The sequence below is a fragment of the Callorhinus ursinus genome, unplaced genomic scaffold (assembly GCF_003265705.2).
Source record: "Callorhinus ursinus isolate GAN/ISIS: 27379988/994484 unplaced genomic scaffold, GSC_fseal_2.0 scaffold1, whole genome shotgun sequence".
NCBI classification, from domain to species: domain Eukaryota; kingdom Metazoa; phylum Chordata; class Mammalia; order Carnivora; family Otariidae; genus Callorhinus; species Callorhinus ursinus.
In genome coordinates this window covers 87,700,238-87,717,464 of record NW_027397063.1, presented here as the reverse complement: position 1 = coordinate 87,717,464, position 17,227 = coordinate 87,700,238, and the positions used below count along the sequence as shown (strand labels likewise).

The 17,227-nt window shown below is 37.8% G+C and overlaps 2 protein-coding genes across 6 annotated transcripts in view; one reads left to right on the top strand and one right to left on the bottom strand.

The window, feature by feature from the left end:
* Positions 1-11,851, bottom strand: part of PDCD10 (programmed cell death 10) — a 41,400-nt gene extending 29,549 nt beyond the window's left edge. Inside the window, exons 1-2 of one of the 4 annotated variants that reach the window (XM_073897738.1) lie at positions 11,715-11,822; positions 11,172-11,254 (exon numbers count right to left, since the gene is read on the bottom strand). The gene's annotated coding sequence lies outside the window, so the exon portion shown is untranslated. Of the gene's footprint in view, positions 1-11,171; positions 11,255-11,714 lie in introns of all 4 variants that reach the window. The other 3 variants (XM_073897731.1, XM_025879425.2, XM_025879440.2) reach the window with 3 other exon arrangements.
* A 523-nt stretch (positions 11,852-12,374) lies between these two features.
* SERPINI1 (serpin family I member 1) overlaps positions 12,375-17,227 on the top strand; it is a 69,161-nt gene continuing 64,308 nt past the window's right edge. For both annotated transcript variants that reach the window (XM_025879415.2, XM_025879399.2), the window contains exon 1: positions 12,375-12,745. The gene's annotated coding sequence lies outside the window, so the exon portion shown is untranslated. The remainder of the gene's footprint in view (positions 12,746-17,227) is intronic.

Sequence of the window (17,227 nt, the reverse complement as noted above, 5' to 3'; positions counted from 1 at the left end):
AGGTTAGCCTTGCTTTATACATAAGCAAGATCCAAAAAGTTATCCAGCTTTCAGCACATAGCAAAACTTTCTCTATGGGAAAGGGTGCAAGAGTGGTGTAGTTTCCAAATGTTGGACGACCTAAGCCATCACAATCACTTCAGTCCTCATTAAAAACATTCCCAAGCTGACTCAATCAGAATCTCCAAGATAGGGTCCAGGAAGCTGTATTTTTAGCAGACAACCCCAATGATTCTCATGAACAGGAGAAGCTGGAAACCACTGGTATGGAAAGAACAGTACCTAGAGAGTCAGAAAAACTAGCTGCCGAGGCCAGGCGCCGGGATTTGGGTAAAACTGACTAAGTACCTGAGACAGGGGTTCTTTTTGGTTCTGACTTTGTGGAAGTTTCACTTAATCACTGGCCTTGTTTTCCCAACAGAAAAAAGAGGGAATAAAATTGTATCATTTTAAAGGCTCTGGTATTCTAAATTTCAGTGATAATAAAATGTTATTATGGTGATCTACCACAGGTTCAAAAGTAATCTCATGGGAAACTAAAAAAAATTTTTTATCAGATCACAAAAATGATTTACGTTTTCTAGTAGAGAGGGCCTGCCCAGTAGTTGGTTGATTCAAGGTCTCAAATACCTGACCACTCTTTGCATTCTCTCAAGCACCTGGGAGCTTTGAATCATACCCATCAGGCTCCTAGAAAACTAAATTTATTCTAAGGCTGTGTAGCTCAGTCTGGCCATTTAGCATAGCTGAAAAGGTGAGCCTTTGATAATCACAACCTACTTTTTAGGGCCTTCTCACCTCAAAATGTTGTAGCCACTTTTAAAGAAGAGACAAAATATTTAGAAGAGAAAGCTAAGAAAAAGGGAGGCAGAGGACTAGGGTTAAGCAGATCCTACTTAAACCAAAACAAGCTTAAAACCTTCACGATATACCTACATCTCTCTCCTTCCTCTGCAAATTATATTTTCTATATTTCAAGGTCTTCCATATGTAGTTTTCTTTTTTAATAAGGTTATGTGGAATTCAACCTTCCTGAGCATGCACTACAATCAGTTCAGTTTTTAGTGAATTTTGCATTTAGGGACATCTAGAAACAATCCCTTGTTAATGGTTAAGTGTAACATATGACACTTTGCCACCATATTCGTTTACATATATCAAAATTTTTCTAGACATCTTCAAGGTATCAGTGGAGAATCTGTGCACAGCTATGAAAAAAAGGCCTAAGTATTAAGGTCTGAAAACAAGGGCTCAAATTCTGCATACTGTCATTACAAACCATCTTACCTCTGAGCAAAGCACTTCACCTCTCCATGTTTTAGTTCCTTTTTTAAAATAGACAAAAACCAAGCTGCATACTTAAAAAGAGATGTAGTTAGAATAAAAGATGAGGTGATTTCTAAATCAAACCATAAAACTTCTATATTAAATACCTGTAATTTACTGAGCACTGTGTTTTTGTACTTTTAAATAACTATTCAAAGAAAGTACACATTCCACTATGAATTATCACTTCATTGGAAGGTCTAACCTCTCGATCAAATTTTTAAAGGCACCCTCTCTGTTATAACACAATTTCCAGGTATCTGATACCACTAACAGTTGAAGAACTCCAGCTATGGTTTGTTAAGTAACAGGATAAAAAAGATGAAGTCTTCAATATCTCTGTTAACATGATTGACCAAACAAGCATTTGCTAAGCTGTTAATTGAGAAGTAACAGAGGTTCTAACTAAAACATCATCTGAAAGCTAAGATGTCTTTGAAAACAGGTAACACTGGCAAATTAGAACACAATGACCCATAAAGGAAAGAATGCAAAATATAAAAGTGCTCTAAATTTAACTCCATTCCTTTATATTCTTTGTTAATTCCCATATGTCTGTCACATACAGGTGTTCCTTTACTAATAAGCAGACGTGATTCTACACATACACTTACAAATAAGTCACTTAAAACTCACGATTTATTTTTTTCTGTGGAGAAATAAGATTCTAAAAAACACTTCAAAATCCACAATGCTACCTCCAGGAAAACAGGAACAGGACTGCTTCCAGTATACTTGGCTAACATTAACAACACTGTCATCAGAGAGGTGAGTAGTAAGCATAGTGATTCTAGAACCAGATTGCCCAGATCCAATCCTGGATCCACCACTCACTATATGGTGTGACCTGGAGCAAGTTAGCTAATAACTTCTCCGTGCTGCAGTCTTCTCATCTATGAAATGGGAATTACAGTCTCTCTCTCTTAAGGCTGATGTGACGATTCAACAAGTTATTACAGATAAAGTGTTGAGAACAGTGCATGGCACATAATAACTACTCAATATTAGCTATTATAACTACATTTTAATATAAGATGAAATACCAGATCTCCTAGAAATCAGGTCTCCTGAACAATCATCTAGCCAGGCAAATCAAGGATGCTTGAAAGCCAGATAAAGAAAGGTAAGTGATTTTAAGCCTCTTTAAAACAACAGAACTGTTGTTTTTCAAATAAAATCTTTGATCAAGAGAGATAAAACACACTAAACTGTTCATTCATCCAATAAATGGAGGAAGTAACTAGTTTCCAGCCCCTAGCCCCTCCTTCTCATAGGAGCTCTTAAGCAACTCTCTCTCCACAGTTGGAAAACTATTGCTCTAGGACAATCAGGACACAAGCTTTATAAACAAAGCATTATGAAGAACAAAGGGGAACGAATGGTCCCAAAAGTAAGGTTGAGTGCTGGCAAAAGCCCTTCTGGGCCCAGATTTTTCCATAACTCAGTTAAGAAACTTAAATCTTAAGACCCTAAAATTTTAACGTGAAAACAGCCATTATATATTATTTCATCCAATCTCCAAATTTTACAACTTAGAAATGTCCACAAAAATTCACATTTAAGAAACCAAACAGAATGGTGACAGACATTTTAAACAAATATGCTACTGAGTTACTATAGCCTATTGTATAGGACATGTGAAATGAACTGCCAAATGAACTACTTCTAGACTAACCTGCCCTGATCTTTAATCTGCTTACAGCCAACCCCCAAATTCCATGTACAGTGTTTGAAGACTGAAACCAGCAGGAACGGGGCTCTGATTTAAGGTGTTACTAAGCAGCACAAATTTGTGGATCCTCAATTTGGTGCTGCTGAGACCTCTGACTCACTCACCTTAAAAGTTAACTGCATCATGTCAGTGTATGCACTTGCACATTTTGGAGAGCAGTTTCTTGTGAGGAAGGGGGAGTATTGTTTCTTAATACAGAAATCTATAAAACGGACAAGAATTAAATTTTTCTACACACAGATGGACAGTATAGAGCACTAGGTATGCTCTCAAATTTGAAACAAGGACCTGAGTTTCAATTTTTGCTCAGCTGGGTGTTATCATTTATTCAATTCATCTCTCTTTCTATACTGAGAAATTAACAAAAACATTGAAGTACTCAACTTACATGGTTATTAAGAGTTCTAAACACATATGAAGCAGTTAATAAAGTGGCTGACATACAATAAGCATTTAATTCAGTTACATTTTATTTATTCATGTTACATTGTATTTATTTATTTTTAAAGATTTTATTTATCTATTTGACAGAGAGAGTGCACACACACGCAAGCAGTGGGAGCAGGAGAGGGAGAAGCAGGTCCCAGATGAGCAGGGAGTCCAACGCAGGGCTGGATCCCAGGACCCTGAAATCATGACCTGAGCTGAAAGCAGACACTTACTGACTGAGCCACCCAGGCACCCCCACTTACTGACATTTGTAGACAGAGTTCTATGGACCTGACATAGCAAAAGGATTGGAACTAGGGTGAGGCAAACCAGACCACTCAGAGCACAAAACTTAGCTCTGACTTGCTTAACACAGAGTAATTGCCTCCTTAAATTTTGTACCCTAGGCCCCTCATTTACCTCACACTAGTCCACACCTGTATAGCACACACAATGACAACCTTTTATTGGTTATCACAATGTCATAAAGGCCACTTCACACAGCATATTTAAAAAAAATTTGTTCTCCATTTGGCCAAAGTGAAGGCATAAAATACTTGGACCACCAGAAAAAAAAGTTACATATCATCCAAAGCAAGCTACATAGTTTTAGAATACTTAAAAAGAATTTGGTCAATAAGTGAATTTTAAAATTGTCAAGCTTATGTTAAAATTACTTTTTATTCTCTTCATGTAAAGAAATCAACTTTAATAGAGAAAACCGGCCCAGAAGCAGACTGAGTAGCAGACTGAAATAAAGAGGCAACCAAAGACCTCAAGATGATTCAAGATAATTCATAAAAGGGCATAGGGTAATAAATAGCTGACAACAAAATCAAAGGGCTTGTTACCTCCAAATTACCTGATAGGAAATAGGAACAATAAAAGTAGCAACAACCGGCTTCTAAGATATTTCTGCACAAGTAATTCAGGAGAAAATAGTACATCTTTTTAGTTGTGACAATCTTCAATTTTCCTATTCCAATGCCTAAATTTTTGTTAAATCCTAGTCTGAACAAAATTTAAATGACAACATTTGTTGTAGGGCAGGAAACAAATTCAACCTTTGAATATGTTCATCTTTTATAAGTTCTTAATCTAGTGGCTCATTAAATGTCTGACGTACATCTTTCTATTTTCCTTTTTATTGGTATTTGTGATCTCCCGTTTTAATTTTTCCAATATAATGCTAAAGCTTTCCTTTAAAATCCCTTAGAAATTCAACTAAACTTAAATCTTCATACTGTTCCTATGTTCCCTATGCTTGAAGGTACAATTTAAGGAGACTATACCACATGGGTTAGGCCTACCTGCCCTGTATCACTTATAATACCTACCATTTATCTTAATGACTCTTAATTGCCTAAGGTCCTCTACCAAATGCAATGTGTATTTTCTTTACCTTACTTACAAAATTTCTTTGCACCAACACTGCCACAAGGCATTCAAATGTTGATAAAATTGTTAGCTCCAGATAACAAATTCACTGGGTCATTTGTTTAAAACTAGGTGCTAATAAGGACAAGGTTTTATCTTGATGATAGCATTTAACTTCACTTTTAGCTCCTGATCTCAAAATACAAATGCTATTAGACACATTCACATACAAAAAAATGAGAATATCTGCTTGTATATATAGTTCCTCTTGTAGCCTTCCTTCCAAAACTGTACTTTTTTAAGGAGGCAAACCAAAATTAAGATAGGACCCCAGAAATCTAGAGTTTTGACAACAGAATGCCATTTTTTTACGGATAAAGACATCCAGAAGGCATATATATTTCTGAATAAGAGATCACAGCAAAATTCAAAGTTCTTTGCAATTTAATTAAACCTTGCAACATTGTGAAAGTTGGTATAGGGAGCAGCTGCAGCCTAGAGGCCAGGTCTGACTCCCCTACCATTCCCAACTGGCTTTTGTGGTAGTAACCTTACCTAAGTCTAAGATGGCAGCAGGGGTGTATCATCTTAGGGTTTTGTCATTCCTTAACTCCAGTCTCCACTAGAGTTCCAGTTCATCCTGAAGACAGGATGGTTGAATGAGGTAGGAAGGCGTGTTTCAGTACCGGAGACCATATGGTAAGTTAGAGAAACTATAATTTTTTTCCCTTTCTATTAGCTCTGACCCAAAATTATCAAATGAATCGGTGCATGCAAAAGTACATTAATATGTAAGGAAGGGGGTAAAAGAGGTCCAAAGATAAAAAGAAAAAAAAAAAAAAAAAAAACTAGGAAAAAACTGCCCGTGTAACAGTCTTCCCATCCCCTTCCCCTTCTACCCACTAAATGATAAACGCGTTAAAGAGAAGTTTTATTCCTTTTTCTATTTCCTAGTAGCTAGTACAGTACTCTGCATAGTCGGTCTAAGTCAGCAAGTGTTAGGTGGTGATGAAAAGTCAGAGTCCATGCCCTTGAGGGTGGTGCGGTCTTGCAGGGAAGAGGAACAATAAAGAAATACAACACATCAAGCTGCCACTTTGCATAACTCCTCAAGCACACCTGCCTCATGTTACACATATACTTATCGTACACAAGGTCAACACGCATGCCTAACATTTTTTCAAGAAAACAAAAAAGAGAACTACTGAAATCCGAAGGTGATCATAAATCCATTCCATGCACATAAGCCCCAGAATGAAAGACAGGACAGACATGGATCTGCTATTCCCCCTGCCAGACTTAGAGACATAGTACCTCTCACTATGAGCACCTCACCACACTATGATTCCTGTGTTATACATATTTCTTTTCCAACATGGCTCTGAATAACAAATCAAATGCTTCACCTACTACTCAAAGGAAAAGTAATTCTATCCCAGTGCTAAAGAAAAACTGGCTGGGTGAAAGTTATGTTAGTCTCCAATGTGCTAACTCCCTACACGATTTTTTTGAGGAAGTTTGAATGTAAGAAATTTTTGCCTGCAATACTGACCTCAGCATCTAATATAAAAATTCTCTCTAACTGCAACTCTAAATCTAACTGCTCTCCAATAGAGCTCAATCATTACATCATTTTTACCGCAATGACTTAAAATATGGTCTCTTGAGTGAGACAGCCTGGATTCAAATCCTAATTCCAAGCAATTACTGGTTGTATAACCTTAGGCAAGCTGCTTAAACTCTCTGTACTTTAATTTCTCCCGTTTAAGTTGGGGATAATAGTGCCTCTACCTCATAGGACTGTTGCAAGGATTATATGACATCATGTGGCATGCTTAGTGTGATGCCCGGCACTGAGTTACTGCTCAATAAATGCAGCTATCAGATTATATCCCAGCTCATTCTAAATATTTAAGGTAATTTCACACGTAATATATACTCAATAAATATTTGACAAATGAATAAAACAAAATATCATTAAGCAATCTATACTTACTTCTGGTAAACTTATTTCCAAGGGATTGGTCTGAGTAAACAGTAGTGACTACCATTTAATATGTTGCACTGCTGTTACCCAGTAATTCATAAGCTTGCTGATAAAATCCTCTTTTTTCTTTCTTTTAAATAGCAACAATTAATTAATTCTAAGCAACCATAGAAAAGTAAAATTAAGACTGAATAGATTCAACTCACTTTTTGAGTAGTTAAAAAAAAAAAAGGCTATTCAAACCAAAAATATAAGGGTGATTTTGAAAATAAGATTGTAATACTACACTACATCAAAGATGCAATTAATTTTGTAGCTAAAATTTAAAAACTGAATTTTTCATTTTCCTACAAAAATGGACCACCAAATTACATTGTTTATCTTTCTGCAAATAAATTATTTCTAAATGCTGCAATAAAGGTGTTTTCATTGGTTACACCGTGTGTGTGCCCCCCAAAAATCAATATTTAAGACTGCAACTTTCTATAACATTTCAAATGCAGTAATATATGCAAAAAAAAAACCCTCACACTACTTAACTTCTCATTTACCATGAAATTAGCTTAAAACTCTTAGTAACATTACCTATTATAATAACCCTAATAATCCAAAAACATGTAAGAAGCAGTACTTTAGATTTGTTCTCCATATACTAGTTATACTAGGTAAATATGAATTTCTTGGGTAAAAAAGATCATAAAAAAATAAAAACATAAAAACTGACTTTTTTAAAAAAAAAGTAAGTTTAGGACTTATCAAAGACTTACAATTATTAATAAAAACTGGGAGTATTATCAAATTTTAAAACCAAATGCCAGCAATCATTTTTTGACAATCTCTCGTGAGAGAGGGAATTGGTAAATTCATGAAAGCATATAAGGTTATAGCAACTCAGAGCTGTTCAATTTATTCTATGTGATTATTATAGTACTGCAAAGGATGAATGAATTTGTTTTCACGACCAAACTCTAACACATATTTATCCCTGAAATTTGGTTTGCATGTTTTTAAAATAATGATCATTTTAGTCTCATAAGTATCTAAGTTTAAAGCAAATACGGTATTACCTTAAGACCCAGTGAAACAGGAAAATTTTCAAGAAGCCCAAAATATAAGCTTTGAAACAAGCATGACTCCATTTTACAAAGTCACCTTATCTAAAGCAGATGATATTAAAAGTAAAATTCAAAAGAAGATACCATGGTTAAAAAACAAAATGAAACAACAAAGAAAAAAGAAAAAAAGCATGAATTCTGTTCAGGACAAAATGAGATCACATTAGGGAAGTATAGAATCCATTAAAAGTTTGTTTCCTCCACATCTGTATTTTGTTATAATGAATGTTGCTTGCAAAAAGCAGGACAGTGATAAGGTCTCCAAAATGCTGTGTTACATACAAAGTCTGCTGTAACAGAAAATGACTCCTTTTTCATTTCCCTATAGAAAACAATCTATCCTGATCTTAGAGACCTCCAAAAAGAACAAACATCTTTCTACAATTTATATTATAAAACTTCTGTCATAAGTCCTTTCATCTAAGGGTGGAAAGCAAGTCTGTTTTACTTATTTCTGTACTTCTGTCCCTAGCAGTGCTGGAGACACTGTGCATGAATGCACTCATTCATTCAATCATTTACTCACTTTCAGCAAGTATTTACTGAAAACTTCCTTTGTGCCAGATACTGTGTAAGTAATGAGGTAAAGCACATGACAAATGAGAGGGTCCTACCTAGGTAGCTTATAGTCTAGTGAGAGAGACAGACATTTATCAAATAAGAAATAATTAAGTTCCTATTGTGATGATGATACAAAGATGTACAAAGCTGGTGAAGATACACTAGGAACGTACTATAGTAAGTTCTAGTTTTAGGAAGGAAGAGTCAAAGAAGGTCAGGAAAGGTTCCCCTGAGGAATGACATTTAAACTGAGATCTGCAAATAACTAGGAGTTCATCAGATTTAGGAAGGAGACAAGGAGCAGCCCGCAGGGAGATGGAACATGATGTACAAAGGTTCCCAAGTCAGGAAGAAACTTATGTATGTAGTAATGAAAGGTGCAGTAAGTAAGAAAGGTTGGTAATAAGTGTGGAGAGCTGGAAAGGAGGCAAAGAATAAACTGTCAGCATTAAAAAGTGTATGAGGGTAAAAGAATTTGAATACTTAAGTCATTTTAAGTCCTTTTCTCATGTAAAATAAATAATTTGGGGAACTGAGTCTTTATTCTATAATAGGAAGATCTACAGTCAGAAGACCTGGCTTATGCCTTAATCCCACCAGTCACTAGTTTCATGACCTTACACTTGACCAATTTGAACATTTTCATTCTCTGTGTAAACCGGTACTCAATTATTTTACCTACTAGGAATGCAATGATAATTCAGAATCCTGTTCTCATGACCTTCTACCCTCAAAGATAGATGCATGTGGGAGACATCCTAAGTCCTGTAAGAGATGATGTCCAAAAGCTGACACAAGGCTTCTGCAAAACCAAAAATGAGAACAAATGTGGATACTGGTGAACTGCTAACTATTATAAAAATACAAGTATTCACATAACTCTGGGAACCCTAAATTCTTCAATGTGCAGAGATCCAAAGTGACCACACTGTAACTTAAAGATAGTAAATACAGTAACAACCTTGCTCCATCATTTTACAATACAGATGAAATACCAAAACTATAATGGGCCTCAGAGATGAAGAGTAATGATAGAACTGAACCCAGGACAAAAACTAACACACACTGAACAAATGCATTCAATTAATTTTACTTATTTCCAAATTTTCCTGACTCTTAATTCAAAAGCTCATTCCACCACCTCATAGCTGCATGCCAAAGTTAGAGAACTCATCTCACACTTCCAACAAAAAGGAAATGCCTACACTGCCATCTAGAAAACACATTAACATTCTTGCTTTACTATCACTAACTCATGTTCAGTTTACACTCTATGTAAACTACCACTTCCTCCTATAATATAGCATGGAGCCAGTTATCCCCACATAATTTTGTTTAACTGGTCTTCCTTCCTTGTGTACTGCATTACTCATGGCGCTACATTACTCCTATACTTCCTACTTCATTCTATAATATCATACCTCTATTTTAAAGGTTATATTAATCTCCAGACCATCTTAACTTCAATCATAGGGGACCAATATACAATATATGATCCTAGAAAGCGTTTTTGCATTCAAAAGTTAAACACTGTTAATATTTGCTGAGTACATTCAAAAAGCAGCATATTTCAATGGTCAACTTATACAACAGTAAACCAGGATTAACTACTAGCTATCAGCAGATACTGAATTATTGTATATAAACTTATCACAAAAGAAATCCTGATGTCAAAAAACACACCTAAAATTCTGTTAAAGATCCAGTAATATTCATGAGCTATAAATGGTCACACTAACAATTATAAAGGATAAGACCGTTAAGTTACAAGAATACTGCTTTCTGCTCAATATAAAATATAAATATCCAATTTTCCCATTCTTTAGTGAAAATAGGATGAATTAAAAGTCATTTATAATCCTAAGAAAAATAAAGTAGGCACTTGATGATTTTACACATAAATACACACACACACTGGAGTCAAGAAAATAAGGGGAAAAGCAAATAGAAATCAACAAAATGTGATGTTACGTCCAAGAAATGCAACGTAACTTCTTTTCTAGTAATGAGCACACCAAACTCTCTTGATACTATTATTACTTGAAAAACGTGTAAAATAAGTTTTGTGAAAGAATTCCGATACTACTGTTGTCAGTTTTACAAAACCATAGGAAAAACCGTCAGTCCTAAGGTAGGGAGGAAAAGGAACACCTTTTAAATGTAAGGATGGGATATATTTTTTTTACATTCTCCTAGCTCATTATCTACCGTTTGAAATGGTGGTACAAGTCCGTCACTTAGTATACCCGTAATAGGTAGGCTGAAACTCACTTATTGTTCCAAAAAGTTAGTGTGTGTCCTTGTTTTATTGAGGAATTTCTCCAACTCAAAAAACTCTTTACCTCACAAACGGCTTCTTAGAAATACATAAAATGCATTACTTTGCAATTTCCCCCACTCACTTCAAAAAACCACCAACCTCCCTATTCTTTATTTCTGGTGCGACAGCCCTGATTCAGAAACTGGATTACAATTAGATTAGATTCAAATCAGTCCCTACGTGTGTGACCTTGGGCACGTCACTTATCCCCTCAGTTTCTCACAGGCATCCGAAAACAGTGTCTTTAAAAACAGAACGGGTATAAAGATACCTCTGGAATTACACCTAAGAAGGTTAAGGTTTTCTGCTTAGAGGCAAAATTACCTCCTCAGAAGGGCCACATCATGAAACTGGAACTGAATCCGCAGATCTCTGTCAACATTTGACTCTTCCTTTACAGTTCTCTTCTTTCAAAGGGCATAACCTGAGTCACCCCAAGAGCAGACTCCCAAGCGCCCCTTCCCTCCTCCACTCCTTCCCTATCCTACTTCTAAAGCAGGGGGAAAACAGCAGCCACATCTCCCCGCCCCAAGCCACACCTTCGGAGGACCCCACCCCAGACACATCCGCCCTCTCCCTTCTCCAGGGGCACCAGAGGCCAACCTCGCCCTTCCCCTCCCGCCCCCACCCAGAGGAGACTTCCTGGAGGCGTTCAGGCCCGAGCAGGGCAGGCAGCACTTACAAACCCGCTTTACGCCACTCGCGTAGGGTAACCTCGCTTACGCCCATAGGGCCCCGTTCCCAGCCCCGTCCGCTCCGCCTGCCAGAACCAAGCCCGAGTGCCTCAGCCACGGCCCCTGTGTGACCCCACACCTCTTCTGCTCCGCTCGGGACTACAGAGACTGGGACAGTACAGCCACACCTTACCGGCAACTGAGGCACTGACTTCACTTCCCACCTCTGGAGCCCTCTTCAACTCCCGGATCAATTCACTCCGGCGACGCCGGAAGGACCCGAGAGGAACCAGGCGTTGTCCGGAATCCTGCCCAGCCGGAGTCGCGCAGGGGCCTATGGGGACTCGTAGTCCCACTCGCAGCCGTCGTCGGCAATCTCTGCACATGTAAGACTACAATTCCCGGCAGGCCGTGCGGTAGAGCCTAAGGCGATGGGTGGGGACACTTCTAGCCAATAGTAAGAGAGTTCCCTGCCTTTGCGGGAGGAGGTGAGACCGAGAGAGAGGGTGTTCGAAAGGAGGAGGAAGGGAGGGGTCAGCTCTCACCTGCACCAATCAGGGTGCTGGGTCGGCCCTGTCGGCGACTCACCCATTGTGGGGGCGGGCTAGCAGAGCAGAGGAAGGAAGGGCGTTGGGGGGAGAGCTTGAGGCGGGTAACGTGGGGAGGCTGAGCTGTGGACGCTGCACCAGGGGGAGGAAGCATCGGGGGGAATCGCTGGCGTAGAGAGAGCGAGCGGTGTGGGGATGTGTCCCGGCCGGAGGAGCAGCTTCCCTGAAAGCGGACAAGCCCCAGGCACACCAGGCGGCCAGACCTGAGGGTCGTCGGGAAGGGATAGTGTGAGCCTGGGTTTCTGTTGGAGGCGCCCGGGTGGAGCAGGAGGCAGCTCCAGGTGTGAGGCTACCGACTGAGGAGAGAGGAGTCCCCAGGGGAAGAGAAGCGGCAGAACAGCTGCAGAAGTGCAGGGAGCGGGAAGGTACTAGGGCAGCAGCTTCCCGCCGCCACCAGCCGGGGCAGCAGCAGGAACAGCAGGGGGAGGAGCAACAGCTGCCGAATTCGCCAACTAGAGGAGGGGGAGGCGGAGCTTGGGTCCCTGTAAGCAGCCGGAGGCGCAGTCTGGACTCTAGTTTCCCGAGAGAGGCGAGAGGCAGGAGCACGAGCCGAGCGGAGCGCAGTCCTCCGAGCATCAGCTCCAGCATCCCGCCAGGGGTTGCAGGTCTGTGGGAGGTAAGCGTGGGTGCCTCTTCTGGGCGTCCTCACACTGCCCGGGAGAAAGCGTCTTCTAATAGGAATTCTGTCAGGGCACAGCTAGAGTCTCTGACTCGGGTTAGGGAACTGGTGCGAACCCTTTTAGATGAATGATGTACATTTGGGACTTTGTAGGGGGAGAAAAAGCAAAAGGTGGCTTGATTCTGGTTTTAAAGGGCGTGGTTAGTGTTTTTGGTGTGAGTTATACTATTAAAACTGTTCTGGGAGATCTTAAGATTGAGGGAAACTCTGCTAATTTAGGATAAGGTGGATGATATCTGGATAGGTGCGTAGCTGGTTAAAAAAAAATTGTCATTGATATAGAATTACTTCAGAACACTTTCACTAGGAAAATAACTTTGCATTCTTCTTCAGTGTCTACCCTGTACGTTGTTTTATCAGATTGTCCTGCTACCGACCTGTTTTCCAGGGTGGTTTACTGCAGGTTCCTAAAATTGAAAGAGATTTGTATTAAGGAAGCAAATGCAGACAGGAATCATCAAGATGACTAGACCTGTCAGAAGTGTAACTTTGCCAGCAATAATGTAAAAACGTTTTAATGGATGGATACTTAGCTTTCCTTCCAGTGGCTCTAGAATATTGGAACAAAGACCAGGACTCAGCCTACAATGGGAACATACGGTGTACTTCATTGCTGCTCCTTATTCTCTCATTTGGGTCTGGTAGTATTTGTATAATTTAAAAAACTAAAGTACAAGAAAAACTGCGAGGATCTTTTCTGTTTAGGGAGTGTGTACCAAATGATTACCCTTAGTATGTGTTGTGATGGGTTTAGGCTTAAAACACATGTATCATAAAATCATAGTTTATTCTTGGTATTAAACCTTGTGCAATTTCTTTGAATGTTATTAAATACCTGTGGATGAAAATATGTTTTAATACTAGGTAAATGTGAAAGTCACACCTCCCTTTGTGTAACTATCACAAAATTGCAGCCTTTCTTTTTAGAGAAGTGTGTAAATAGCTGTTTTCCTAGTCATTTTATTTTTGTTACAGAGGTCTTTCAGATTGCATGGCTTTTAATCACAGTAGCATATTGCAGCACATTTTGCTCTGAAATGCTTTCTTGTGACAATTGTGTATTCCAGGGTTTGCAAATAATGTGTATTTTTTTTTTAAACTAGGATCAATACAGTGGAGTAATTACCTTCTATTTCCTTGTTTTCATGCTTTTCTCATTTACTTAGGATTTTTGGATTTTATTTTTGTAACACACACACAATTCCTTTTTTTAAAAAAAGAAATGGCCAGAAGGAATTCTCTGCATAGATTAAAGTTCTGTCCTACTGAGTGCTACTACTGATAAGCCTAAAAGACTTATCAGTGTATTTACTCCTCCCCCCTGCCACATTCTTACACACCAGAGAATTATATAGATGGACAGATCTTAGAAAAACAGCTGCTTTTAGATTGTCCCCAAGCAGATCAGGTATTAGGAGCAGCAGAGAGCTTAGAATAGAGAAAAGCAACAGTAACCAGTAAACTTAGCCACGGTAAGGATCCGAGTTTATCTTTGCTATATCACGGGAGAGTCTATTAATCCACATAGCTGATGAGACCCTATGTAAATGATATGAGGAGGAAAAAAATGGGTACTAGAGTATAGTGAGGCTTGGAAAAGATTGTGTTTACCCTTGTTATTTGTGATTAAGCAGATTGTTCTGAGTCAGAGTCTTAGAATCTTTCTTAGTCTCTGCCACTGATTGATTTTGTGAAATTGAACACTTGCTGTCACTAATTTATTTACCCCATGTAATAATAATAATAATATTGGCAATGAAGTTCTTTCAGAAAGCCTTTATTAAAAGAGTTTGGTTGGGAATCAGTTAATAATCAAGTAAATGGGATAGAAAAAAATATCAAAACAGTTCAAATTCAGATATACTTTGAATCCCAACTATTTTTAGGTCTTCTGCTGTGAGGTATCATAAAGGATAGAATCTCATTAGGAGTGGATGAGTTTGTGGTATTAAAGCACTGGATGTTTTGCCTGCTTCCAAGATTTGGATCCTCTTTAATTTATCAATGAAAGAGATTGGGTTCCTATATCATTTGGGAGTAAGAGCATGTTTTTATAAAGGAGAAAATCATTAGCAATATATAGTACTTTGTTACCTTGAACTTATCTCAAGAGATTTTAAATTGGTGTTCATATTAAATCTCAGATAATCTGAAGACTTCTTGACTGTATGTTATGGTGTTGAGGTGATTCTTTATGTGACAGTTTATAATTTTATGTAAAGCACTACTTAGGCTAAAAACATCTTATTTATTCTGCCCTTGATTTTTACTGTTTGTGTATGGCTATTAGTGAGCATATGATATGATGAGAAAGAAAACCAACAGAGTGCAGAATGTCTCTCTGGAATGGACAGTACTCTGGGGATCACTGTTCTTTAGCCAAAAGACTTGGTTAATTTCAAATTACAATATATTTTGAACTTTTTTTATACAAAATTCTGACTCTTAAGCTTATTGAGTGAAAATAATTGAGTAGCGTGGGATTTCTTGTCCTAACAGGAGGATTCACAGATGCATGCAGCACAAAAGAGTGAGACTTAAAAGTTCAAGATCAAATGTTTTTGGTGTGTTGGGAGGGTGATTTATAGAAGGGGATAGATACGGAAAGTACTATTTGATAAACAGTTTGAGAAAATGTTTTAGCAAGAGAGAAAAGAGATTTGATCTGTTTTGTTAAATGTCTGTAAGTGGTTCCATGGCCTTTTTTCCCCAATCATTTCTAGAAGCCTAATACCTATAGTGGGAGACAGTACTTTCCTATATTGTCATTTTAAACTGGAGTCAGACTGACATTAATTCATTAGATTTTGAGTAATCATGGGTTATTAAAGCAAAGCAAAAAAGATCCTCTGTGTATACATTCACTTCTAATTGAATGAATTATTTGGACATAATATTAAAAAGAAGTAAAAACCTAAAAGGTGTTTCCCCCCTTCATAACAGAGATCCTTGAACCAGACACTAAAAATGAGCAAGAACACCCCCCACCCCCTTTTTACAGCAAACTTCTAAGGTTAAATTGTGCTTTGGGGGATCAGGATTATTTATTATACAAAGGTAAGGATTTGTTTTTGTTTTGTTTTCAATCTTCTAATGTTTTAAAAATTTAGTCAAAGTTCGGTAAGTATGTTTTAAGTAACTAGATTATTAGCTCCTGGAGACTATATACTTCTTTCCTATCTCCTGCTTGTTCTGAGCATCCTGTGTCACGCTCAGGATAAAGAAGTGGCCCTATAACCACTTACTGAATTAGAACTACTGACTAAGACTTTTTTAATGTACACATTGAGACATTTTGCATTTTGATAAGACAAGAGTTAAGTTGACCTCAGAATAATTACTATACATTAGGCTTTCTGAGAATGTCTTTGTGCTGGTTGGCCTTTGCAAAAGTGTCCATTGGGCCCAATTTCATTTAGATTGTGTGGGCTGTGAAGACTGATCTACAGTTTTGTGTGCCAACATTTCTAAATTCATGCCAGAGATAGGGAATATGGATGAGAGGAAAGGGCTCTCCCATTGGTGGCAAAAAAGGTCTGCATTTTCTAGCCAGAGAAGCCTATGGCTCAACGCCATTTTACCTAAGTAAGATACCTTTGTTGAAGCTTACTCATGAAACACATATTTCATTCCATAAAAACTAAATTTGTTCTTCCATTTCTCTAATCATTTCTTAAAAAAAAAAAAAGAAGAAAAGAAATTGGACTGTGTTTAAGCACAGGTGGAGTTGGGCATTTACTGTCTTTGGCATTCAATCTTCCAGAAACAAATTAATCTGATTAGTGTTAGAATGAAGAATTCAAATGTGATTTTCCTTTCATTATTATAAGACCTGGAGAATTTGAGTTAATTGTAGATAGTTTTTTAGTAGTAAATTTAATAACAGCCGATATTTAACTACCTTTTTTTTTTTTTTTTGCTTTTTAACATCTTTCCAGCATACAAATAGATACAAATTGGCTTAGAATTGATGATTGATTAACCTTCCTTCTTCATGTTCCTTTGGCATTACTCTTCATGGTTAGCATTGTGCCTTGTATAGGGTTAGCTGAGTTCATAACTGTCTTCCTCACCAGATGCTTAGTAGCTTCAGAACTGAGTTTCATTTGCCTTTCTATTTAAGAGCGTTATATAAAGTCTATACTTGGTAACAATTTGTTTAAATATTTGACAGCCTATAATGAAACATCATTTTACATTGTTCACAAACAAGTACAACTAGAAAAGTGAATTTTCCTTGGACATCTGTTTTAGCACCAAATGCAGCCCTCTGCCCACAACAGTTGCTTATATAGAGCTAAATATAAATATTGGTGTCTACTGTTGACTTTGTGAATGAATAGAGCAAACATTGCTATTAATTGCAACATTGCATATGAGTGTACTTTAGATATAAATTTATTAATTTCATGCTTTTTG